Source organism: Agelaius tricolor, unplaced genomic scaffold (genome assembly GCF_023055355.1).
Source record: "Agelaius tricolor isolate 1412-34295 unplaced genomic scaffold, bAgeTri1.0.p SCAF_37, whole genome shotgun sequence".
Lineage (NCBI taxonomy): Eukaryota > Metazoa > Chordata > Aves > Passeriformes > Icteridae > Agelaius > Agelaius tricolor.
The window spans coordinates 471,125-495,972 of NW_027269297.1; positions in this window are offsets into that span (position 1 = coordinate 471,125).

Sequence of the window (24,848 nt, forward strand, 5' to 3'; positions counted from 1 at the left end):
TCTGCTGCTCCTGATGCTTCACTGGGCTACCAAAGAATGCAATAAATTATATTTGTGCTTAAAAGAATAAAAGATAAAATATGGAGTCTTTCACTGTTTTGTGATGGGTTTAAAATCTGGGCCAGGTTTGCAATGATCTGTGACAGGTCAGTTCTGTAGCTCAGGTTTATTATGCTGAAAGTCTACACTGCCAGGCATATTCCAACATGAAAGCAAAGCTCTGCTACAGCCAGGATTGAAACCAAAGGGGAAAAAGCTTCCTATCAGTAAATTTAGAGTTATATTTACTTATATAGTAAAAATGTGGCTTTCCCACCCTAAGATACAGAAATAAATATAGAAATAAATAAATAATAATAAAAAAACATTATAAATAGCAAATAAATCCATCAAGATTCCCTACAAGGTACAGGGACAAGTGTAGCTCCTGGTCCCAGTTTTGTGCTCCTTGCTCTGAGGGCTGCTGAGGTCTGAGGAGTGACAGTGACAGTCCCCTGTCCTACCTGTGTCTCCCCTCACAGATGTCAGAGCATGAGTGTTTAATTTCCTTGGAGAGGGTTTTATCCCTCTGCTGGGTAGGTATTGGATGAGGTTTATCTCTTTTATCAAATAATGAAAAACCAGAACACTCCAGAATCTGTTGTTGACCCAACTGGCACAAGGTATTGCTCTCTGAGCTCTTATTGATGGAAAATCTAAATCAGAAAAGCTGTTCTCTTGCTTGGTGTGAGCTGACTCATCTGTCACCATTCTCCCCAGGGAAACCAGGAGCAGAACTGGCTGTCAGGGCTGCTCTGCTGGGCAGCCTCTCCAGACTGGGGCTGTGGAAAATGTGGGGCAAACCTCTTGGGAATATTTCCTCTGGTGCTCAGCTCATTGCCAGGATACGGCTGTGCAGAAGTGGCTCCCACCTCACCTTCGTACCCGGGGACATGCTGGAAGTGGTGTTTGAGGTATCTGCAGCTTTAAAGTGTAGGTTCTTCATGGAGACACCCCAAATCTTCCCTTAAAAAAAACCCAAAAAACCATAATCTGTATCCTTTATTCCTTTTGAAAACCCTGGCTATGGATTTCCAGTCTGCTGCAGATTTCCAAGCCCCACAGCCACTCAGCTGAAAAGGGAAGAAAACTCTACCCATGAAATCTTTCAATGGAAAAGCATTCATGTTGCAGAGATGATTGGTTCTGTGGTATATTTACACTATTTTATAGAGACATGCATGTGGGGTTATATATTTACTTCAGTAATTATATGCTTCATGGTGCTCTGAGAAGGAAAAAAAAGCATGCCAAGAACAATTCAAATAAATATTAAGGCCTTGACACAACTTGTATTGCAGTGATGTGGTTTTCCAAGAGCAAAAATTTCTCCAGCTCCTTGGTATGTCACAAAGGAATAATGAATGCAAATGCTGTTGATGATGACAGTCATTAAAATTCTGCAAATGAAAAATGACTCACCCCTTTGTTAATTCCAGCCCCTTGCAGAGGGAACCTGTGAATGCCTTTGTCAGTGACACTGTTAGCTTTGCAAAAGTGAGAAGGCTCCTGAGCAGCTCTTCTGTTCCTGGCAGACCTTGTCCTTGTATGGTAGCAAGCTTTCCCTCTGCTAGGATGATGATGATGATGATGATGATGATGATGATAAAAACCATTTAACCACCTTTGACGTGTGTGAAGTGTCTCCAAAAATAAAGTCGGTGTGTGACAGTGGGATCAGGATGTGGAATGAAGGGGTCATCGTGGTGATTAAGAAAGGAATGTCACCTGTGTTCCTGAGGGAACTGGGGCTCCATTGTGCTGCCTTCTAAATAAAGAGTCTCTGGAGAGCTTGTAATATAAATAGGAAAGGCTGACAAAACATGAGAGCTATTTTAGGGATGGAGGCATGGAGAAGGGAGGGGTTACTATGAACCTTGAAGCACACTGGGGCGCTGCTGGCAGGGCAGCACCTCGTTGGGGTGGGTGCTCCACCAGCAGTGACCTCAGTGAGCCTGGGGTGCCTCAGGGACTCCAGAAGGAAAGGGAGGTGGGAAAATGTGGAATTTGAGAAGCTTGCTTTGGCACTGCCCTTGGAGCAAAGTGTCTTCACTGCTGTGCCATGTTCTCTCCATATCTGAGGTGGTATAAATGACCAGAAACTGGAGGCCAAGTTGGCTGGAAGCAGCAGTAGGAATAATTTGTCTTTGACAGAGCCAAAGTCCTTCATTTTCATTTAATTGGATAACGTGAGCTACAACCTTGCGATTTGCTAATTTGTTGCACTGGAATGTGATTAGAAGATGTTTTGAGACTCAGTGATGAGGAATTTTAATAAGACATTTCTGAGGTGGGGTTGTTCTGACACCAAGGATTTTGTTACAGTATTTTAAGCTCATTGTGACTCTAATGATGTTACAAATGTGGAAGTGAGATAAATATAAATGAATTGCTATTGAACCAATCCAAACTTTTAAAGTGTTGTGGGACATATGTAAATGAATATGTAAATTAAATGGTTTGGGTTATAAAAGGACATATCTGAGGAATGGCTCTTCGGAGGTTCTTTGAATCAGCATCAAGGATGCTGATCATTTGGAGCTTTTACATATGTTAATCATCTTGTTCTTCCAGGCCAAAGAGGCTATGAATATAAAAGTGCTAACAGCCTATTACCAAGTTGTTTGCAAGAGTCCTCATAATAGAAACATTAGCTGTATAGCTTAATTTTCACTTAAATAAACCTGCAGCTTTCTGTAATAACTGACTCTGATTAGCTGGAATTGGATCTATCTAAAATAACCAGTGTGATTAAACCTTATCTTATCTTATCTTATCTCAGTTTAGTCTGACAGTCCACAAAGGGTTTGAGAGGGAAACAAGTTGTTTTAGGGGTGATAGATAGGAAGTAGCTGAGGGAAGGTGACAGAGGAAAGTGTGAAGGGGTCAGAGGGGTGGGTAGAGAAAATGACGTTTGCAGCAGTGCTTGGAATTAACAGGAACAGCCTTGATTACAGCTTTCCAAGCAGAAAGCAAACTGTCAATCAGGATACAAGATGTTGAGTGGGCTTGCTTGGGTTGGCTCTGTGGACTGTCTAAGTATAGAACAAAAATCTGTAAGTTTTTTTTCTTTTTTTTTACAGTAGGCCACAGTGTCAAAGCTCTCAGACTTCTCCTTAGGGAAAAGGCTGTTTCTTGTCATTCTTCATGTAAGACACACACAAAAAAGTCCTATGCTGACTGTGCAGCTCAGTCACCCTCTGCAGCAGCTGCTCCACAGATGATGGGACAGTGCTGAGCTCTCCCTGCACTTGGTTGCTGTAGGTGGGTACCAACCTGTTTCTTTGTGAATCCCAGGTCAGGGTTGTCTTTGGGAATTTCCAGCTGTCGAGGAATCCTTTCAGTGCAGGTGGCTGCAGTGCCAGGATGCAGCCCCAGGATGAGCTCTAGGGCTGGGAACCCAAGGCAAGAGGCTGGGACCTGGTAAGGACTTAAAGAATGCAGGTGCCTGTCTCAAACCTTGTCAAGGCCACAGGAGGAGCTGTAAGATGAGGCACCACAGCAGGAACTTGAGGTAGGAGAGGAATTTGAAACAGGAAGGTGCTAATTCCAGGCCTAAAGGAGGTGAAGGTTTGCTTAGCATGCCAAACAAGGATTCCTGCTGTGCACAGTGTGGGAAGGGAAAGGCAACTACTGCTGGCATTTGTGGCAGCCCAAGGAGTGGGAACACCTGCAGCCACCCAGAACATGGACAGTATAAAGGTGGCACCTCCAGAAGGACGACTCTGGGCTCCCATCACCAAGAACACTGGGGTGAAGGGGGATTCATGGGATGCTCTGGGGTCCCCAGGTGTGGGATGCCCATGACTTGGGTAAGCCTGGTGTGCTTTACCTGGCGCCTGTGTGGTGCTGCTGCCTGGCCATTGCCACCACCATGGCCAGGGCTCCTGGTGGCCCAGAGTGTGAAGGTTTTGTGTCCATGGTGCACATTTCTCATACCCTTTGGTCCCACATGCCTGTGTCTGCAGGAGAAGTTATTCAGCAAAGCCTGGCTGGTGCCTGTTGTTTCCTTGCACACCAGCTCCAGTGGGTTCTGATGGATAAACCTCTCTCCCTGGCTGTCTCTAGCTCTTGAACTTCCTGCTTGCAACAAGCAAAGACCAGCAGGAACGATGCTCCAGGGCTGTTGGGAATGCAGACTTGTTTTTTGCAGCTCTGGTCCCTAAGGGTGAGAGAGTTTTTATTCTTATCACTGTTTAGTTTTGCACTCTGCTGAGGAAGATCGCTCTTAGATCTCTTGGTCATGGGTGGTGGGAAGGGAAACTCAAGTTTTACCCACTTGGAAATCACTGAAGGAAAGAGTGATGCCACCAGTATTTCCATAAAACACCTTCTTATTTTTTATTTTTTTTTTAGTCCTTTGAGGAACACTCTTTCCCCAAGCTTGACATTTTCGAATAATAACATCAAGTTTTTACTCACTTGGAGTAAAACTTGGAGTAAAACTGGAGTAAACTCAAGTTTTACCCACTTGGAAATCACTGAAGGAAAGAGTGATGCCACCAGTATTTCCATAAAACACCTTTTTATTTTTTATTTTTTAATCCTTTGAGGAACACTCTTTCCCCAAGCTTGACATTTTCAAATAATAACATCTAATCTAGTTTCTGATGTATTTAACTGAAATCTAATTTCCATTTTTTTGCCCTGTAAAGAACAGCTGGCTCTGGGGATCCCTGATAAAGTGGGAGGGACCCCCTGCTTCCATATGCAAGGAACTAATCAATCTGCCACCACCAGCTTACACTAATATCTGTGGTGATTGCAACTCACGTATAATGAAGACAAATCCTGTTCTGCTGAAAGATCAATAATTCAAGTGGGAAAAGGGGGAGCCAGGAATGGGGGACAGAGACTGCATCAGCCCCTGCCAATGAAATGCTTTTTGAAAACAATGAGCTTTAAGTATAAAGTGTAGGACAATTACTGAGAATTACTGAATGCCCAACGGGTATGAAGAAGACCCTGTGAATACAAAATATCCCTTCCCACCCTTTCCAAAATCCAATTCCTGCTAGGAGCTCCTAGGGGAGGTATTTAGAGCCTATTAGAATGGCAAGGAACCAGCTGTTAATCAGCATGCTAATCCTGGGGTGACATCACAGGGACCAGGGCTGCTACCTGCATCTGTCAGAGGCTGGGGGAGCTGAGCTGGCAGCCTGGCTCTGATTGCCTCAGCCTGCAGCACCACAAAGCTCTGGCCTTTTCTGGGGGCCAGGAGGCATCCAGGGAGAATGGAACAAGCCTGGGGTGTGGATGGAGAGGTTTTGTGGTTCATTTGCAGCAGGCTGCCCAGGGAAGTGGTGCAATCACCATCCCTGAAGTGTTCACAAACCATGTGCATGTGGTGCTTGGATGGTGCCTCAGGTTTAGCTTTTCTATTTTTCAGGTTCTGTGCTGCTTTAGTGTGTGGGTCTGAGCTTCACATCAGGGGATGCTGAGCTCTGTGCACAGAGCAGGGAGACAAAACAATTCCTGCTCCAGCTGGGCACCAAGGACAAATGACCCAAATCTCAGCCCAAGAGCACAAACCCCGTGGGCTGGAGAGAGAAAAACAAGCAGGGTGGGACTGCAGGGGCTAAAGCTGGAATGGGACAATGAACTGCAAGATGCAAATGGAGCAGAACTGATCCCAGGGAGAGACCCTGGAAGCGCTCATGCATTTTGGGGCCATTTTGGTTCATCTTGGGTGCAGCCCTGGCTGGGCTCTGGTGCTGCCCAAGGTGCATCCATGGAGGAGATGCTTTGAATAAATCCCTGCTTTATTCTTTAACCCTGTCCAGCCTGTTCTAGGTCAGCCTTCACAAGGCATTGTGGGGACGTGGGTTTGTGTTGGACCTGGCAGTGCTGGGGGAGCAGCTGCACTCAAGGATCCTGGGGGTCTTTTCCAACCTAAACCATCCTCTGGCTTATGATGAGGGAGAAAAGTGCTGTGTTTGCTCACTCTCAATACAAGAGTTTGAGGACAGGGAGGTGAGCAGGGCTGTGAGACAGCTCAGCTGCTCCTCTGGAGATGCTGGGGGTGTCCTGTGCCCACCAAGTGATGGATCACACAAGGCATGAGCCCCTGGGGTGCAGGGCCACATCCCTGCCAGGCAGGGATCCTGCTCCTCTCTACCCAGGCACTGCACTTGCCATCAGTCTTAATATTTTACCATGCACATCTTGTATTTTTAAATCTTTATTGGACGTGGGCCCGGGCCGTTGTCACAACATCTCGAGTCAGATCAGAGAATTAATGTGAGCAGGCATGACAAGACTCAGATCAGTTTGGAGTTATTTCTCATCTTCTTTCGGGTGGGAAAGGGTTAAAAAGCTGCCTCAGACTCTCCTTTTGCTGAGACAAGAAAACTAAAGGTGTATTGATTTCAGCTTGCCCCCCCCCTCATTTTTTTTTTGAGCACCATGATCTTTGTTTTTTGCTTGCCCTGCAAAAGTGATTATTCGACATAAATACAGACAGTTTTCAGTGTTTACAAGTTAGCTGATATAGCAAGTCTCCTTGTCATGTGCTCCTGGAATATAGGGGAGGGATGAAGTTGCCAACCTTGAGCATTCATGAGTGAATTGCTCCTAGAAACCAAAAGCTTTGTTCCAAAATGGCCCTGTTTTTCTTAATGAAGAAAGGGAAGATCCAGACATTTGTTACTGTATCTTTTCAGACCCTGGAATGGGTCACAGGGACTCAATTTTAAATTTTTTCTCCCCAGTGAAAAGGTAGAGACACTTGCATTATCTTCCTCTATTTTCTGAGCCTTATCACATGGCTCTGAAAGCTGAAGTTTTGAGATTAAAAACTGCCAAACAGTGTGAGACAACAGCAATATGAGCTGATGTCACTGCGTCGACTCAGCTTTATCTTGATTTTCTTTGGGCATCAGAAGTAAAAAGGGATAGGGAAGTTCTGCTGCCTCCTCGGGAATATTTTAGTAGGAACTAAATTTTGAGCAGTCAGCTGAAAATACAAAGAAATACAGAGTGTTTGCATGGTTTATGCACCCTTACAACTGCAGGCAGAGTGAGATGCTGTGTCTGTGTAAGGGGAGGGTGACAAGGCTGTAGGACAGGCCCAGGAATGGCCAGGTCTGTGCAGGGGAGAGGTTTGAAAGCTGGACACAGCAACCCCTGCTCTGCCTCTCTCCCTGCCTGCACAGGAGCCCAGAAGTGCCTCATCCCTGGGCACTGCACAGAAACAGAGGCTGTCAGGGCTGGCACAGCTTTGCTGGGTGGGTTTTGGCTGGGTGTCACAAGGAGCCACCAGGAGCCTGAGCTGGGCTCTGTGGGGACCCTGATCCCAGGGCTGGGATTGCTCCAGGAGGGAGCTCACGCTTCTCTCTCGCAAGGAGGAAATTTAATTTCTTTGGGTGGGTATCAGGTTGGAAGAAATGGAAAGGAGAGTGTGGAATGTGCTCACATCTCCCCAAACTCCCTTCACAGCATTCCTGGTGTGTTTTCCAGCTGTGAGTAGGCTGAGATCAATTTTATCAAAGGTTAAGCCAGGCTAACAAGTTCCATATCTTGATCTCAGTCCCATCTGTTCTTCTGCCATGGCTGTCCTTGGGGGAACATCCTCTGATGGTGCCTCTTGGATCAGCATTTAGGGTCTGACAGGGTCACTGCTCTCCTGTCCAGCACTGACCCTCAGCCAGGGCAGCCCCTTCCTTGGGAAGCTGCAGCACAAGGAATTTAAACCAGATTTAGGAGAGCACATCCCACAGCAGAGGGGTTTGGTGGAGGAGGCACTGTCCAGATGGGAATTGCCCTTCTGCCCCTCCTCCTGGCTGAGGGCAGCCTGAGCACTCTGGTGAGCATCTCTGGGAAATCCTCCTCCCCAGTCCCTGCTGGAATGGTCTGTGGCTGAAAGGAGCTTCACATTCCCAGGGTGGACAGCCCAGGAGCTCCAGGCAGTGCTGAATTCCCCTCTGTAATAACCCTCAATGAATCAGGTGGGAAATACTCCACAAAACCTAAAACACCAAACAACCGGCAGGATTCTGTTAAATGCAAACCCATGAAAGTGCTTGCCACCAATTTATTTTGAGGGACACTGGGAAAGAGAGAACAGCAATTTCATAATGCTGCAAAGCCACAGCTTTGTAGTGGAGGGAAGCATTATAACATTCATGAGCAAGGTCCTTCTCATTTTCTTTTTCTCCACTCTACAATTGCAATCCTTTCCATCAGCTGGAGGAAGAACAAGAGGCCAGCATCCCATCTGTTAAGCTGAGCTTTGCAAAATGGGAGCGAGCTGGAAACCCAGTGGACTTGCCTGGGATGCAGAGGCACAGCAAAGGCACATATGCTGCAGTTCCAACTATGTCATTTTACTGCTATATGTAAAACACCATCTGTGGTGCAGAGACCTCTGACAGGAGGGAGGTGCACAATCAACCCAGAAAATTGTCAACTGAAGTGCTGTAAAGTTCTCTCTAAGTGTCTTCATCACTCATTGCTCGAGGAAAGCACCTAATATTGTGGAATGCTGCATTGAAGAGCTAATGTGGATGTAGGAAGCCAAAACCAGCACTGGGGTGAATGGCTGCAACTTTTCTGCCTTTAGGAGTCAGGATCAGTCCAAACTCCATGGATTTTACTGAGGAAAAGGGATGTAATGCCACTGAATTTAGAGGTACCTGAATTTAGTGGCACCGCTCAAAGAGGAGGCCGTGAGGGGGCTGCTGTGTGTTTTCCATATGATTTAATTTGGGCTGTAATATTTTGCTTGAAGACAAATTTTATGGAAAACAGGAGGCCAGAGGTGATGGAAGGCTGTAATTCACAATGTTATTTGGAGTCAGTCCCTTCAGCTTCACCTTCACATCTCCTCCAGGCAGCGGCAGCCCGAAGGCAGGAGCTGTCTCCCACACACAGGGACCAGCAACTCCAGTGACATTCACATCCTATTCCTGTGAGAATTTGCCTTGCAAGGAGAGGCAAAGAGCTGTGCTTTACTGAGGAGTGTGATGCCACTCATTGCCACCAAGTGACCTGGTGCAGTGTCAGTGAGGCAGGAGATGCTGAGGCACAAAATGGGTACCCCCAGCACGCTGCAGCTCAGCCCTGCAAGGGCTGCAAAGGTGAAACCAGTGCTGCTTTTTGCTTCAAAAGAGGGAAGCAAACTGCCCCCAGCCCTCCCTCTGTGCCTGCATGCAGCCCTGTCCTCTGGTCCTTTGGATCCAGGTTAACTCTGTGAGCCCCCCGTGCTCCTAAAGCTTGGAGGAGATCCTGCCAGGGAAGGAGCTCTCAGGAGAGGTGTGGAGCAGACTTTGCTGTGCTCCTGGAGCAGCTGAACCAGCACATATGCCTAAAAATGTACTAAACTCTAATAAACCCTTTTAAAAGAAAAATTTCGCCCTGTGTCATTTTTAGAAGAAGATCTAAAGCACAGCCACTCCTTCAAGATCCCTGAAGTCTGCAATGATTAGAGGCTGAGTCCAAGCCCAAGTTACACTGCTTTTTTTAATCCTTCCAGCAGTAAATCATACAGCACAGCACTCATTCCAACACCTCTGGGCTGGGGTAAGGGGTGAAACCTTCCAGTTTTTGCTGTGGGGTGCCTGTGTGAGCAGTGCTGGATGCCCTGTCCCTCAGCTCACCCTGTTCCCAGGGCTGGCAGGCAGGAGCTGTGCCAGGGCCAGCAGGAAGGCTGATGCCAAGGAAGGGGTTCAGCAGGGGAACTCACTGCTCAGTCACTTTGCTCTTCTGAGTGCTCAAGGCAGCAGCAGGAACTTTGGAGTTTTGGCAGCAACTGAGCCCTCAGAGCAGGGATAACTCTTGGGTGGTGAAGCAGCCATAACCAGGGGGAAATAAAACCCTCTGGAGCTTGCAGGCAGTTTGCAGCTGTGCTGGGAGTGTAAGGGAGGAAAGCAGGAGGAAGAGGCTCTTTTCCTTCCCAGTGTTTGTTGAGTTTCATCACTGCAATGGGTAGAAGTGAGGCAGTGACAGAGATGGCATCAGAGGGAATATGAATGGTGAGTTTTGGAGGTGTTGGAATGAGTGCTGTGTTGTATGGTTTACTGCTGGAAGGATCTAAAAATCCAGTGTAACTTGGGCTTGGACTCAGCTTGTAATCATTAAAGAGTTCAGGGCTCTTGAAGGAGTAGCTGTGCTTTAGATCCTCTTGTAAAAATGGCACAGAGAGAAGAGCTTAGCTGGAGGTGGGAGTCCCTGGGTGCAGGACTGGGGACACAGGGGACAGGATGAGGAGCAGGACAGACAGGGCTGCCCCTGTGGCAGGGTCTGCTCACACAGAGGCACAGGGATGGTCAGTGCATGCTATGGTACCAGCTGCTCCTCCTGCCCCAGTTCTGCACCCACTGCTGTGCCCAGGGCTGAAGCCTGCACTCACATTTAGCTCAAGATGAGTAAATTCACTGAGGGAAACGGAGGTGCTGCAGATTAAAGATAAGATTTTTGGTAAAGTACACAACTCCTTTGCTTCCCTTCCTCTCTGGAGCACACAATTTTTGACCTTTGCTGGGCAAGCTGCTGCCACTTCATCATTATTAAAATATACAGACTAATGACCCTGAGGCTGCAGCCACTGTCCATTTTCTCCACTGTGGATTTTCCATCTTCTCTCTCCTCGTTTGTATCTCAGTCTCCACAGGACAGAGCCTGTACTCCTCCTCTTCTCCCAGTAGCACAGGGGAGCCATCAGAGCCAAGCCTGTAATCAAATTGCAATAATCTGCCCTGACTGTAATTAGGCTGCCTTTGCTCCTGTGGAAGGCACAGGGCTGGGAGCCCGGGGTGAGCTGGGTGTGCCAAGCCCAGAGCACAAACCCTGGTGTGTGCCAATTCACACTCTCATTTATTATGGGGAATTAAGATAGCAGCTCGAGATGCTGCTCCTGAGCAGAGCACACAAAGTGTTCACAGTTCCTCCCACAAAAAATTGACAATGTGTGGAGGATGTAAAGGAAAGGATTGTTGCTTCATTTGAGGTGAGAGGAATTGTGGTTCTGAGCACGGTGCAGAAAGCTGGAGGCTGAATCAGGGGATAAACTCTGTCTTTTAAGCTCCACCACAGTGATTTTTCTACCACACTCTCTTACCCAAGTGATATGAGGACAGTTATGAGACAAAATATGCCATTCTTATTCTATTCCATTGCATTTTTTCTCTGCCTGCCCCTAGTCATGGGGGAAGAAAGGCCATTTTGTGCACTGAATGTACCCAAAAGGTAACTTAGGCTGAAATCAAAATGTTTTGGTCTTTCTGCACTGGAATGCAGAATAACCTGAACTTCTTTCCCTGTTTCTCTCCTTTAGTGGAGCCAAGTGCTGCCATTTGAATTGGAATTGTAGCCTGGCTACAACATGGAAACCCTCCTGCCATCTGCTCCACCTTGATTCAGTGCAAACCCCAGCAGTGTTAACCCAGGCCATAAAACATAAAACCATCAGCACATTCACCTCCTGATGGGCAATCTGGCACAAGGGCTGAACCCATTCCTTCACCACCAGCTTATTTGATGGCATAAAATTGGGGTTTTTTATTCCCCTGTTTTGCAAACCATTCGTAACTTCCATCCTCATTCTCATAAGCTTCAAGCCAAAGCTGAAATTCAGCACGAACTGCTGCTGGTGCATGGTCCTGTACCCAGTGCTGGGGGAATAAACACTGGGCAGCCCAATTTCTCCTCACTGTCAGCTGGGGGTCAGCTCAGTTCTGCCCAGTTTTTATTTTGATCCCTTACATGAAGCACTTTCAGCAGTTTTGAGGGCAGTTTTTTAATGCCTGTCCCAGTAATATTCAACATTTTATGATCGCTTTCGTCTGAGGGAGGGGAAGTACAACTTGTGCATGAAGTCTGAGAGGGAGAGAGATGCCAATCCTGGCTTGTGCCTGCCCTGTGCTGGTTGCCACCTCATTGCCCACCCCTGTAAGTGAATGCAGGTCCATGTAGCAGATTAAAGGTGCTTTTAATGCTCCTATACCGTGTGCTTCAAAAAGTCATGAAAGATAGATAGGTAGAGTCCCTTGGCACCCTCTCTAATTCACGTGTTTGTGACTTTAATCCTTGGCTTGATGGTGTTTTAATTGACAGAATGTAAATTCCTTTCTGTGGTAATCCTTCTGGCACGGGGAGATGTGGACAGATGCTCTCAGTTCACAAGACAGCGAGGGGGAGCAGGCAGGAGGGGCTGCTGCTGCTGTAGTATTTACTCAAAAATTCCCTGATTATTTACTTTTGTTCACTGCAGCTCGTGCCATCCCACTGAAGTTCACCAGGATCGTGTTTCTGCCTCCCTTTCCAGGATTGCTGGGATACAGCAGCAACTTTTTTCTTTTTTTTTTTTCGTGGGAGTTTTGAGCTCCTCCCCAGGAGATTCTCAAGTAAACACAGGAAAAAAATGCTGAACATCTTTGTGAGAAAAGGAGGAAGCCATATCTGGCTTTTCACTAAAGAATGAACTCTCTTTCCCAGCAGCTTTTAGCTGAGGAAAACGATTCCCTGCTTTTCTTTCCCCATCAGGATGAGAATACCTGTCCCTGCTGCCTCAGCCCGTGGGAGGATGCTCAGCCAAGGGAGGGTCAGCAGCTCCCAGCCCTGCAGCTGTGGAAAGGAGGCAGGAGCAGCCAGGCTGCCCCCAGCCCTCCCTGTGTCCCTGCATGCAGCCCTGCCCTCTGGTCCTTTGGATCCAGGTTAACCCCGTGAGCCCCCCGTGCTCCTGAAGCTTGGGGCAGATCCTGCCAGGGAAGGAGCTCTCAGGAGAGGTGTGGAGCAGACTTTGCTGTGCTCCTGGAGCAGCTGAACCAGCAGACATGCCTAAAAATGTGCTAAACTCTAATAAACCATTTTAAAGAAAAATTAGGCGGGCTTTTCAAGGCTGCAGGAAGAGTGGTGTTCAGATAATTTTTAGATTTACTGTCATTTCAAGTAGTTTGGTCTACCCTGCTTATGTAAGCACATTTCCTTCTGAAACCAGTTTTACCTTTTTGGGCTTACCCCTAATAACTGAAACCCCAACCATTTTAGTTATTTGTCATACCAAAAGGTCCCCCACTGAGTATAATCAGAGTTTTGTTACAGAGAGAAATGAATAGCATCTGGGAAAGATTTCATCTAATGATAGAGGAGTTAATGGGGGTTTATTTAAATATCTTAGTATTTACCGGTTTGGGGCTTTGAATAATATTTCCAAGACTTTTAGACAGATAAATTCTGACATTTCCAACTTCCTTTATTCTTCCCAGTCTTTTTTTTTAGTTTTTTTGGGGGTTCTTCTGGGTTTTTTAAAAATATCTCTGTCACACACTGCCCTCATTACTGAAAGAGTTTCCCTTGGCTTTTCTGCCTTTCCCAGTGTGTCCCTACACTGGGAAAGGCAGAAAAGCCAGGGGAAACTCTTTCAGTAAAACAATTGCTTTCTTCCCAGCACTGCTGGGCCAGCTACATGATTAGATTTCTCTTAATTGCCTTGAAGTGGTTTTTTTTTTTTTATTTTCCCTAGATAATTGCATTGTCTGTGGCTCTGCCCCACAGTCCAGGGGCTCAGTGAGGCTGCTCAGGGACAGCTCCTGCTCTGCCCTCCCTGAGATCTGCTCAGTGATAGGGAAGGACAACTGCAGCTTGCATGTCCTTCTCTTTATTTCTGCTTGATTTACTTGCCCTAGATTCAAAACTTTGACTACTTCACAAGTTGCTGCTGAAAAACAAGTTCCATATGTATTATTCTTCATCTGCATTAGACACAGAATAAAAAAGAAATGTTTCCATCTGAAGCTGTGTCATCTGAATTAGCTTGCAGAGTGCCTGACTGGAAATGTGAGGTTTGTGCAGGTCCTTCCTCTTTCCCTCTCTGAAACATCTTTTTAAGGCTCTGGCATGCTGCTGGGCACCAATGAGGACAGGACACCTGTGCCATCACATCTCTCTTCAGGGATCCCTGGGAGCCAAAGAACTGGAAATCCTCTGCCAGTGTGTGCTGAAAGAAAGAGCTGAACTTCCAAGCATGAAACTGAGGAGTGAAAGTCAAACGAGCTCCAGAGAGGATTTGTTTTCTCCAACACAATCACTCAAGAATCAGAGGGTTTGTCCACTATTCCTTTAGCTGCTGGTCTTCATCTCTAAATATTTCTTTGTTGTGCATCCTGGGCTGAGCCTGGAGTCCCCAGGGCTGCCCTCCCTGACCTGCTCAGGGCAGTGCTCTCCTGTGCCAGGTGCTGTTTGCACTTTCAGCCCTCCAGAAGCTCTCAGGTGGAGCTGAGCTGCCCTTGCTCCTTGGAATAGCAATGGCAGAGAGTGGAACAGCCTCAGAGGGGCTGCAGGGGGTGGATGGAGCCTCTGGTGGCTCCACATGCACCTGCCTGTCTGTACCTTCTGCCTGTGCAAGGAGAATGGGGACCTTTATCCAGCACAGGGCTCTGTCTGTCTCTCCTCTCTGCCCTGCTTGTCTGGTACAGTGAGAGAGATTGTCACTCTCAACACAAACACAGGCATTTCTGGCAGAAAGGCATAATTTCTCTTTAGATACACTCAGCAAGTCTCAGGGAACCAGATATTTACCACTCTTATGAGGTCAAAACTGTCCATAATCACATCAATGGACCACCAGACTCATGGTGCAAAATCTGCTTAACTGGAACTCAGTTCTCATCTGAATCTGGTCTAGGGAATTTCCTTAAAGAGCCATTTGAGTGATCCCCTGCTTTTTCCCCAGTCTTCAGACAGCAGGAATGTGAGCAGACACATGAAATTATTGGCACTGGTTGGGGACAGATCAGGTGCAATGTGAGTTAAAGAGGAGGAAATTTCATCTCCTGGAAAGTGAAGTTGCCTCAGGTTGTGTAATTCCAGCCTTCCAGCAGCCCTGGGTAGGAACATTCCTTCTGCTCTGGATCAGCCTCTGGCTTTTCAGCTTTTGGGTCTCCTCCTGCTGCCTTTCCTGCACACCTTGCCTCCTGCAAACCTGTTCTGGTCCCAAAGCTGCCCCAGCCAAAGGCTGACCAAGGAATTGAAGAGCTGTCTGATTTCAGGAGATGGGGATGGGCCCCTGAGGCGAGGCTGGCTTTGGAAGGTTGGAAATGCAGGGCAGGAAATGCTTTTCTTCCCACAAAGCAGCCTTTGAAACAAGCATTTCGTCCATGAGACTTTTCCTGCTGATCTTATGAGGGTCCAAGTGTGGGATCATGGGATGGTTTATGTTGGAAAAGCCCTCTAAGATCATTGGGTTAACCATGAACCCAGCACAGCCAAGGACCCCTAACCCCTGTAACCAAAGGCCATATCCACATGTTTTCTGGACACTTCCAAGAATGGTGACTCCACCTCTGCCCTGGGCAGCCTGTGCCAGGGTTTGAGAACCCTTTTGATGGAGAAATTTCCCCTAATATCCAATCTAAGCTGCTCTGGTGCACCTTGAGGCTGTTTGCTCCTGTCCTGTCACTGGCACCTGGGAGAATGAGCATATTTTGGCATGGCCAGAGGCACCCAGTGCCCACCTGACTTGTTGGAGTTGGGGATTCCATCAGCTCATCACTGAGTGCTGATTGGAGCAATTCCAAAAAGCTTTTGGTTTGTAGCTTGACTTCCCCAGTCAAAAAAAAAAAAAAAAACAATACATTTCCCATTCCAGTCAAGCAGAAGTGTTTGATTTAAACCTAGAAGACTTTCTGTTTCACTCACAGTTATTCAAGGATGCTTCATGCAGGTTTATTAGACAATATTTGTAAATTTTTCCTCTTGGGGCTACGCTTTTTGATCAATTTGCATTTCTGAAGGCATCTACCATCCTCTACTCACACCCCACAAAGCCCAAGGCAGAAGAAGCTGTGAGCAAAAGGCTGATGGACAAGGTTTGAGAGCAGCAGGTGAATCTCTCACTTGGCTTGGTACAGTGCTCAGATCTCCAGTTTGCTGTTCCTGGTACTGAGAGCAGAGAGAAACTCCAGAGGGTAATGTGAGAGAAGCTGCCCTGTGTCCCATTTGCTCTGAGGAGCTCCTGCCACACACCCTGAAAGGAAACTGTGATAAATGAAGAGTGATTGAACATCTTAATATTTATTGGACCAAGTGCTGCTGAATATAACCCCTCACTGATCATGAACTTTGCAGCATGGGTTTATTTGTATCATTTTGGGAGACTTCAATGGCTTTTGCATTTTCATTTCATAATGATGAATTACCTGAAATCGTTCCTCTCAGAACAGATTCCCCCCAGCTTTGACTCCTGCTAGGATGTTTCATTTTGTGTTGAAAATTGCAAGAGGAAATTTCCCTGAGCCATTGATATGTCAGACTGGAGTTTATTATCACTCACAGTCCCAGCACGCCGGGGCTGTGTGAAAGGTTCTGTAAATAATATGACATGGGCAGGAACTCATTTGATGCTGTGATAGGTGGTGAATATTCCCAGGCAGGCAGGCAGAGGGAAATGCAGGAGCAGGAAGTGTGATCTTCCCTAGGAAGAGGCATTCTCACTCTGTACTGTGTCTTGGTAAATTAATTAGAAGTTTTAGTGGGCAAAGTAGGATTTCAGTGGCTGATAATGGCACAATGTGTTGTCTATGTGTTGCTAAAACCATTTGCTGTTCTTATACATCTCTAATGAACCAGGACACAACTTCTTGTGGTCTCTTAAATTCTGTTTCTGACCTCAGGTTTTATTTTATATATTATGTTTAAGGTGCAGCACATTAGCTTTTCAATGGTGAAATATTTTAAGACCAGGACAAACTCTAGAGATATGATCTTTACCTGTGGCCTTCCACCAAACCAAAAGCAGAAAAAAGCCACTGCTGTACTTAAAATAGATCTATTTTCAAAATCTAATAATCAAATTCTAATAATTTAGAAAAACTTCTTCAATTTGGTGGTAAAAAATGGTCCACAAAAGTTGGATTATTTATAATATGCATTATTTATAAGATTATGTATAATGTGTTATTTATATGTTATTTATATATAACATTATATGTTATATATTATAATTATAGCAAAATATATGTTATATTTATTAATTATTTATAACATTATATTTATGTATTATTATTAATATTGCTAATATGTTAACATGAGTATATTAAGAACTTCTATTAAATACCAGGTTGTGTATAGGGAGGATGCTCAGGATCAATTCAAAGGTGTTTCGATGTTAAATCCACCCTTAAATGTGGTGGTTGCTCCAAACCCCCTCTTGCAATAACCTGTGTAACCCTGGGTTTATTGAATGGAAAATGAGGGCTGTGTCTGGGGGTGCCTGCCTCAGAGTTACCAAAATTGTGTGTACATTGAAAAGAAACTCTGTATTGTCCTAAAACTCCTACTCAGCTCTTATTAAAATCAGGCTGCATCCATTTACCTTTTAGCTTTCAGGTGTGTGCAGCAGAAGCAAATTAATTTAAAAATATCCCTGCTTTGCCCAAGTGTCATTACCTTGGTGTCTAATCATAGTCCTTCATTTACATATGAGGAAATTGACACGTGAAGAGGTAAATTTTCTCATTATCAAATGCTCTCTGGGTTAGGCTGGAGCTATTGATTTGCCCTGGCTTTAACCTTGATGTGCCTCAGGTTTCTCCCCTGAGGGAGGGAAGGGCTGAGGGTCTCTCCAGCCCCACAGCATCAGTGGGGAGGATGCTTCCAGCCTGGGCTCCTCTCTAAACTGTTTATTTCAGCTCTTGTGTGCCCCCATTTGAGGTAGGAATCACTCAGGCAATTCCTCCTGGGCACTTAGCTGTTCCAATTATTTTTAAAGGAGTTTTGTGTGCAGCTCGATTCTCTATCCCTTCCTCTGCTCAGGGGTCTCCTGACACTTCTTAGTGGTTTCAGCATTAGTTTATATGCAGACAGAGAGCAGATTTAGTGCTCCTACCCTAAGTTTTTTATCCTTTTTACCAGTGTGTTTTTCATGGCCCAAGTGGTGTTTCCAGCTGGATGCTGTTAATTGTTTACTATTCAGCACAGCTAAGAATGAAATTTTATTTTTAGGTCCTGTCATTCTGCGTCTTTACATTTTAAGATAAATCCATCTCTGCTGTCTCCCATTCCTGAGCTACAAAAATCTAGGTTTCATTTCTAGCTCCCAGCTGTTATTTCATTCATGTATTAACTTAGTCTTTAAGATCTCTTGCTTTTATTTATCAGCCATTTCCAGAAGTGGTTTTTATTTCACTCAGCCCCTGGCACAGGCTCTGTCACAGCCCCCACATTGCAAGGGGCCTGTTGGTGCTTAGAATCCCAGGATTATGGAATATCCTGAGCTGGAAGGGACTGAAGACCAGAATGGTCTTAATGCATTCAGCAGGACCAGTTTCTCTAAGGGAAACTGAGTCATTCAGTGCTGGGTGTGTGGGCATCCTGGCTGGTGCTGGGAGGGAACACTCAGTATTTCTACCAGGCTTAAATCTGCCCTGTAGAAGTCGTTTCTTCTGTCTTCATTTCCATCCAAACATGTCTCAGAAGGATAAACAAAGAGCTGGAGAGTTTCAATATAAACAAACCTCTTTTAGATATCTTTTTTTTTTCCTCTCCACATCTCCATTCTGTAAATATTATGATTTAATAATGTAGCACCATCTTTTTTTTTTTTTTGGTCTGATCTTTTCCCTAGTGATGCTGCAGGCAAGATTTAGACAAAACAGCGAAGAAGAACAATAAAACAAGATGAGTGTGTTGGACCTCACCAGCCACAGGGATGGAAAACTCTGAGAGAAATCTGATTTCTTGGATGTCTCAAAAGAAGGCTGCAGGAGAGGTCAGCCAGGTGGGACCAGAAAGAAGAAAAAAAGATCTCCTGGAGCCAGGCACTAATATATGGTTCACTGAAAGCTTTGTAAATATTTTCAAATTTAGCCTTAACTTTTTTGAAGTTATTTATTGAAGAGCCTGAATCGGTGAAGCTGCAGCTGATTGCACTCTGGGCAGTTGTATACAGCTATATCCAGCTTTACAAGTGAAGCTTGTTCTGCTTGTAATGGCCTTTCTAACCTGACTGAAAAGCTTTTCTCCCTGTTGCCATCCTCTTTTTACATTTGATTTTTTATTGTATTTCATGGAGAAGGGGGGACTATCCTTATCTTGCACCATTCTAACGTTGTCATGGGAAACTGCTTCCAAAAATGCAATTTCTGTCCCTCTTTCCCCCTCTCTCCCACAGTCTCAGGTGTATTTACACAGCCTGTGGCCTCCTCTCTGCACCTGCAGCTCTGCCCCAGGGCACATCAGTGGCACCAAGTCAGAGCCACCCATAATGGGTGGAACAAAATTGTCCCACCTGAAACTTAAGGAAATTGAGTTGTTTATGTGACTGCTTCTGTGTTCCACTGAGAAACTGTCTGCCTTGATGCAGCTTTTGCAACTACTGAGGACCTCAGACCCTTCGTGGTGCCCAGGTTTTCTCAGTTTTTCAGCTTTAGGTGAAAATAATTTCCAGAAGCCACTTTTCCTTTCCTTGCTGCAGCCTGTGAGTTACAGGCTGTGCAATGGCCAGTTTGGAGCTGTCAGCAGGGACAGTAAAGAACTGGTCTGGGTGTCACAAGCTGGGGTTTTCTTTCTGGATTCTCCACGGATGATTTGGGCCAAGCCACCCCACCGCTGCGTGCCTCAGTTTCCCTGTGTGTAAAATGGGGAGAATCCCTCTTCTTGCTGACCCCCTCCAGCAGCCACAGCTGGGAGGCACTGATGGAAAGGAGCAGGGTTCTGTGAGAGGGGTTGTGATCATTGCTGCTGCTGTGCAGGACTGGCATTTCTGTGTGTCAGGTTAATTCTTGGTGCCTGAGTTGTCCCTGCTTTCAAATTCCACACTTCAAGCCTTTTCTCTTCTGTTTTGCAGTCTGGCAGAAATCTCTCTTCAGACAGCCAAGCCACGGGCTCATCAACTCATTTAAAACCTGACTCAAGTTCTTTTATGCTTTTTTTCCCCCCCACCCTGCCTAATCTCAGTTTATTCTTGCTTTATGTGCTTATCCATGAGCTTCACGAGGGGCTTGTTTTGCTGCCTGGCTCTGTGTTTGACTCTGGTGAAAGGCACTATATTAAATCTGTAATAAAGTGTGTGTAAGCCATTCCTGTCACACTCTGCACCAGGGAGCACAGCCCATTATGCAAAATGGTCACTGCAAGCTTCCTATAAACTGCAGATACTCAAAGGGCACTGCCTTTCCATTGCCCCCAGCCAGCACAGACACAGGCAAGGGACAGGGAGGATGGGGACAGGAGCTGCTTCCTATCAGGTTCTTGCATTTGCTTCCTCTCAACAAGTGAAAATACCCTCAGGAGGCAAAGCAAGGGGTTATTATCTCCAGTTTAATACTGGCTAAGATGGTCTGAACTCAGTGAAACTCTTTCTGCTGGATTTAGGGGGTTATAGGAGGAAATGTTCCAGCCTCCTTAGCCAGGAAAGCAGACAGTGTGTCACTGTCATATTTTCTGAAAAATCCCTTCACCAGGATTTCTTCTTCTGGGAAGCTGAGAAGCCTCAGAGAAAAATGTAAATAATAATTATCTGATTTGCTTCTCCTGTGTTTGGCTGCTCTGGAATGGGGTCTGGACATTGTCTACCAACAGGTGCATGTTTGATTGGTTTCATGTGAATTGTTTTTACTTAATGACCAATCACAGCCAGCTGTGTCAGGCTCTCTGAGTCAGTCACGAGTTTTTAATATTCATTCTTATTAAGCCTTCTGCCTGTATCCTTCTCTTTCTTTGGTATAGTTTTAGTATAGCATGTAATGTAATATAATATAATATAATATAATATAATATAATATAATATAATATAATATAATATAATATAATATAATATAATATAATATAATATAATATAATATAATATAATATAATATAATATAATATAGTTTTAGTATATAATATAGTTTTAGTATATAATATAGTTTTAGTATATAATATAATATAATATAATATAATATAATATAATATAATAATCAGCCTTCTGAGAGCATGGAGTCAGATTCCTCATCTCTCACCCCATCCTGGGGACCTCACAAACACCACACCAGTGTTGTGTGGGATTCAGAGTGGTTTTCTGTCCCTGCAAGGGCAAACTCTGCTCTGCATTCTGGTGCTGCAGGGCTGGAAGGTGCAGAGCAAGGTCAGAGAAAGCCACAGATGTTATCCCTTCCCCACAGCCAGGTAACCCTGACCTGCCAAAGGCTGCACTGGAGTGGTCCAGATATTGCACAGACCTGCTTGGAGCCACTCTGCCACAAATATTGCCAATTCCAAGCTGCTCAGATTCCTGATGGACACTCCTGAGCATCCATGGTGCTTCCAAACCATCTCCTCCAGCCAGGAGAGAGAAGCACATCACCAATCTGCTGAGGTTCATTGAGATGCACGCCCACAGCACATCCCTCAGCAATGGCCCATGATTAGACACATGAGTGATTGTCCTCTGACTGAGCTCCAAATAATGGACACATCTGAGAAAGTGGCAGTCTGCTGGCAGACAGTTTGCAAACAGAAAAACACAGAAAATTCGTCAGCTAAATGATTCATTATGGATCCCTCTGACTTTTTCATGGCAAAACCAAACTGTGCACAGCTCCACCAGGCAGCCTCTGAGCTTTGCATTTCCTCCCTGTGATTGTCATGCACATAATATCTTATTACATTTGATATTAATGGCAGAGCTGTGCTCAGGTATTGAAAATCCATATGGCCTCTGTAATATTTACAATATAACAAAGTAATAAGTCACACACCAGCCTGCTGTCATGCACTGCCAGCATTGCCCCCAAGCCTGGGCAGGGTGTTTGTTTGGCTGTTAATTAGTTGGATTTGTGGCTTTTAGTGGGGGAGTGTCAGGGTGGGTGCTGCTCTGCATGTGTTACCCTGGCACAAAGGCTGAGAGCAGAGGAATGGTTCAAGTGTGGCTCTGGATGATTTTTTGGCCTCGCTTTTTGTTGGCAAAGCAGGTGGAGAAAACGCCATGAGGAGCCCTTGGTGTGGTGGGGCTGCCCTGTTTGAGAGGATGGGGAGGGGAAGGAAAGGGAAGGGAAGGGAAGGGAAGGGAAGGGAAGGGAAGGGAAGGAAAGGAAAGGAAAGGAAAGGAAAGGAAAGGAAAGGAAAGGAAAGGAAAGGAAAGGAAAGGAAAGGAAAGGAAAGGAAAGGAAAGGAAAGGAAAGGAAAGGAAAGGAAAGGAAAGGAAAGGAAAGGAAAGGAAAGGTGTCACCCTGTTTTATCAAGTTTTTCTAAGCCTTCTGACGTTTATGTTCTTGTAATGAACTTTCTCATGCACTTTCTGTAAATAACTCATTGTTTTGCATTCTTTTATGGAGGAGGAGAAATCTGATGGGCTGTGGGTTTGTCCAGTGCCATTGGAGAGGTGGCACTGTCATCCTCCAATCCACTGTCACTTTTGGAAATCTATAAATGTTGGAGTCAGAAATTAAATGCCCTCTTTTTTACCTTGGAGAGGTCTTTATTTCGTGTCCTAGAGCCATGGGAAGGGAAGGTTTGGGAAGGGAAGGTTTGGGAAGGGAAGGGAAGGTTTGGGAAGGGAAGGTTTGGGAAGGGAAGGGAAGGTTTGGGAAGGGAAGGTTTGGGAAGGTTTGGGAAGGTTTGGGAAGGGAAGGGAAAGGATGATTCCTGCTGCACTGCTGGATGTGGGAGCATTCCTGAGCTGCTGAAATGGCTTCAGGAAACAAGGCTGTGACCCTGGCAATGCTCAGGAGCTGTGGAGAGCAGCCAGGAGCCAGGGCAGTGCAGCAGGCAGGGTGCAGAGGGTTGGCAGTGGCACCTTGGTAATACAGCTGCCAAGCAATGGACGGAGTGTGAAGCTCTGCTGTCAAGAGTGGGGATGAAGTGAGGGTGATAGTCAGAGTTTGAGCAAAGGTGTAGATCTGAGAAGGGAGAAAACAACCTGAACCCTGAGATTTATATGCAGCTTGGTGTAGCTGAGTGTGACCCTGGAGGGGAGGGAAAAGGGGGAGGCCAGGGATGACTGACAGGGACTGGACCTCAGCAAGGGGAAGGAAATTGCTGCTGTGAGCAGGAGGCAGAGATTGGAGGCTGCAGACAATCTTGGGGAGCAAGGTCAGGAATACAAGAGGAGCGTGGCTGGAGCTGCAGCTCCCAGGGAGAAGGAGCAGTGTGGCTGTGTCCTGCTGTCATCCAGGGATGGCAGGGATGGCAGGGATGGCAGCCCTTTATTCTGTACCTCACAGTGGTGTTTATTCTTTCCTCCCTTCAACCTGAACCCCAGGAGTTCAGCCCTGCTCCACAGAGCCTGCAAAGATGCTCAGTTCCAGCTCTCTGGTCAGGGCTGGGTGATCCCTCCCTGCCCCATTCTCTCTTCCCCATGCAGATGGGCTTTTATGGGACAGGATCTACTGGCACCTGTCACTGAGGCTTTGCTCTCATTTCCAGCCGGAAGATTTCTTATTTTCTTTCTTATTTCTTATATGAGGACTTAAGAATCTGAAAAACTTTGCAGAGACTCTGTTTCTTGGGGCATGGAGTGGAAATGGGATCTCCTCCTCCAGGATGTGATGGCCTTTTCCAGGGGACAATTTAATCTTTTAGAGACAGATGAATATGAGGCTGGGTAATCTGGTAATGCAAGCAGGAGATGAGGGGAGATGGAGAGAATTTCAATAAAGCAGCTGAAAGTGAAGAACCTGGAGCTGCTACAGCTTCCCTTTAGAGTCTCTGCTTGGTGAACCTGAGGTGGAGCTCACCCAGGGCAGGTGAAAATGTGTTGGTTCAAGGGCAAAACCTGCTTTATAACGGAGCAGCCAGTCCATTCTCTCCTTTGATTGAACACTGACGTGCCTTTACAACTCAATTGCCTCCCCCCACCCCAATTTCCCCATTTTTTCTTGCTTTTCAGTAACTCTGTGCCCTCCCAGCTCTCAGGCACTTTACTCCTGGTTTTCTTTCCTCCAGGTTCTCACCTCATTCTGCACTCTGGAAAAGGCTCTTCCTTTCCTTGGCAAGAGCTTGCCTGGGGCCTGAGCTGAGAGTTTGTGTTGGCTGTCAGTGAAGGCAGGGATTTCTCCTGGGCTGTGAGAGGCAAAGGCAGGGCATGAGGGGCAGCAGATCCTGCTTTCATTGCTCTCTGTTCTCAGCAACTATTGGGGCAGGGGCACTGAAAGGCACCTGAAGGGGTGTCCCTGTGAGGGAACACATCACTCAGTGCTCCTTTTATTGGGGCAGGGGCACTGAAAGGCACCTGAAGGGGTGTCCCTGTGAGGGAACACATCACTCAGTGCTCCTGTCACACTCTCCCACCTGCTGTAGCCCTCAGGGCAGGGAGATGTTCCACTCAGAGCCCAGGAGCCACCACATGGATAAGTCATGGAAGTGTCACTTTGCCATGCCCAACACAAAATCCCTCAGCAGAAGAGCCATTGTCTTGTAACCCCCACAACAAAGTTGAGCCCTTAGGGCTGTTTTTATTCTAGTAGAGATGTCATGTCTGACAGTTGCTGTCACCCTATGATTAGACCAGCAATCAGCCCCAGCTTCTTTTGATAGAATGAGCCCTGACTGATTAACAGAGTGGCCTTTGGCCTCAGGTTAATAACAGATTTCACAGCACTGCTACGGAGTAATTATTATTTAAAAAGGTCTCAGTGGAAGTTTGATATTCTCCTACAGGCTTCTGTCCATCTGAATGCAGAATTGGAAAGTAACAATTACAGGCATGAACACGAGCTCGACTGGAGGTCTCCTAGTCCTGATGTATCAGTATTCTTGGTGCAGCTGTCACATCCCTGCATAGAAGGACCAAAATATTGGGTTTGCTTCTTTTTATGACACCTCCTGTTCAAGGTTCATTGCTGTGGTGCTTCCACTGTGTGAGTGGGTGAGCATTCCAGTACTGAGATCATTGCAGC